The 2,247-nt window shown below is 41.8% G+C and overlaps 1 non-coding gene across 1 annotated transcript; it reads right to left on the reverse strand.

The window, feature by feature from the left end:
• Positions 1 to 250: 250 nt before the first annotated feature.
• LOC119334978 lies at positions 251 to 410 on the reverse strand. The gene has a single exon (XR_005161671.1). It is a non-coding gene; the product is annotated as a U1 spliceosomal RNA (small nuclear RNA).
• Between the last annotated feature and the right edge of the window lie 1,837 nt (positions 411 to 2,247).

Consider the following 2,247-nt stretch of genomic DNA (forward strand, 5'->3'; position numbering starts at 1 on the left):
ATAAGAAAGATAATCTGTCTGTCTGGATCAACAGCCATGGTCACTGACAAGTGACGACACGTTGCGAATGATGTGCCTTGGTCTTCTTGTCCTGGCCGCTCTCTGTTTCTTGTTCTCTTCTCTGAAGTGATAGAAACTGGAAATCGAAGTTTCATATTACCTCATGTCAGATAGTGAACAATGCCACAGGTAAAATACAAAGCTTGCGCATCACAAAAACAAGATGACCAAAATTTATTTTTTTAAATTGGCAGGGGCCGCGCGAACGCGTACCCCCTCTACCACAAATTACGATGTCCACTCTCCCAATTGGGAGATGGTAGACCAACACTCTCACCAAGTGCAATGTGAGCCATTGATCTAGGCCACGAGCCTTCTTGATCGCTTGTTGACCCCGTCCAGGTAAGTATGTTGCAATGAAGCACGTACACATCATAATATAGCCAGCTATCGTGCTCTAATCTCCCTGTGTCATCGGTGTGGTACTAAACAAAACCTGAGCGCTGCGCTGCAGCCTGCAGCAACGGCATGGGCCTATTTTTGGTGTTCTGGCATGGGCCTCTTTTTTGGACGTGTGACTTAAGTGGGCTCCTGATGGCTGGCCCGGTAGCCAAATAGTATCCCCCACAAAAATGTTTTGTGATTCTGAAAAAAACACACAAATATGTTTTGTATTTATCCGTGGCTCTTTTGGATTCGAAAAAATAATAATATCCATGGCCCTTTTTGTTTGTCACTCCCCCAAGAGCTATCTTTATACCATATACTTCAAAAAGGTTCCGGAAATTAACTAGTGCTTGACATCTGACCTTAGATTTTTTTTCCTTAACAAATAATAATGCTGTAGTCTATTGGATTTAGACATTTTCACAGGCTATATTATTCCATCTACCGACGAAAGTTTCAGCCGTCGGCGATGCTTTTGGGCCCCTCTCTCCCTTCAAAGAACATAGTCATTCCTTCACGGTTGGCACCCTCGGCCTCAGCCCTCAATAAGAAAAGAAAGAACAAGTGATGCCAAGTTCTTTAATTTATCTGTTGATAAGCCATGTCGATCCAGACTTCCTAGTCGAGATCGATAGCAGAACTTGAGAGAGATAAACAAACACCTGACATCAGAGGTGACCTGAGCTCTCATGCGAGGCATCAATCAGGCATATGATACGAGGAAGGATATGACTGATAATGGCCGTTTGCCGGTTCTTTATTCGTCGGCAACGTGTGACTCATCGCCATCATCATTCCTGCCCCTCGCGGAATCAAAGAACTAGAGGCTGAAAGCGACATGATAGTAGCTTAGTTGGAGCGATTTTCTAACTGAATTTCAAGCGAACCCCGGTAGTTGCAGTTAATCTCCGGTGCTCTCTGGTTCACTGCTTACTGCTTGCCACTCCAACCTAACAAGGAGATTCCTTGCAAAAGAAAAATAAACTAACCAGGAGATGCATTTGTTTCGGTGTTGTCAGGATAATTGATATGTAAACACATTTTCAGGATTATTTATTTTGTATTTTTCTTTTTCATTACGCCAAGAGGTACTAATGATTGTTCATCAGATTAAGCCACTCTCCTATTTGCCTCCGCAGAGCAAATGTATGGGTATCTTAATTTGCAAGGGGCCGGAAAATGGTTTTGGCTCGTATTTCGCATTGGACATGTTCCGTTTTCTTTCCCAGTAATGCTCTAATCAGTTGGCTTTGGAAAATTCTGACACCTATTTTCGACTACTCAATTCCCAATTGTTGCCAAGTTTCATCCCCTATTTCTTCAGAATGTTTTTGGCTCTTTCCACTTTAAAAAAGAGAGCCATCTTTCACACATCCGGTGATAAAAACAAATCTTGCCTGGACACAAACTGAAGCGCGATTACATGATCACATTGTGTCCCTTCAGGAATCAAAGAAGCGTCTGAAAATGGTGATTGAAATTTAAGTGCTGGATCAACAACCGCGGTAAGCGACAACACGTCCCTACTCATCCCGGATACAAAATCATTAACGTGCAGATCCATACGACAAAGTATCTTTTTCAGCTGATCTGGTCGCTTTCTGATTATGCATGAGGGTGACGAAAACTGAAAGTTGCACATTTCCATCCTAGTACCGACTCAGCCAAATACTTCCATGAACATAACAAAGGATCAAATAAAAAATTCACAAGCAAACCAAAGAAAATACCAAGGAAAATTATCAAGATAAAATCAAAAGTTCAAAACTGAATGGCTAAAATTTATTGTTTTAAATTTGA

This window comes from Triticum dicoccoides, chromosome 7A (assembly GCF_002162155.2).
Source record: "Triticum dicoccoides isolate Atlit2015 ecotype Zavitan chromosome 7A, WEW_v2.0, whole genome shotgun sequence".
Lineage (NCBI taxonomy): Eukaryota > Viridiplantae > Streptophyta > Magnoliopsida > Poales > Poaceae > Triticum > Triticum dicoccoides.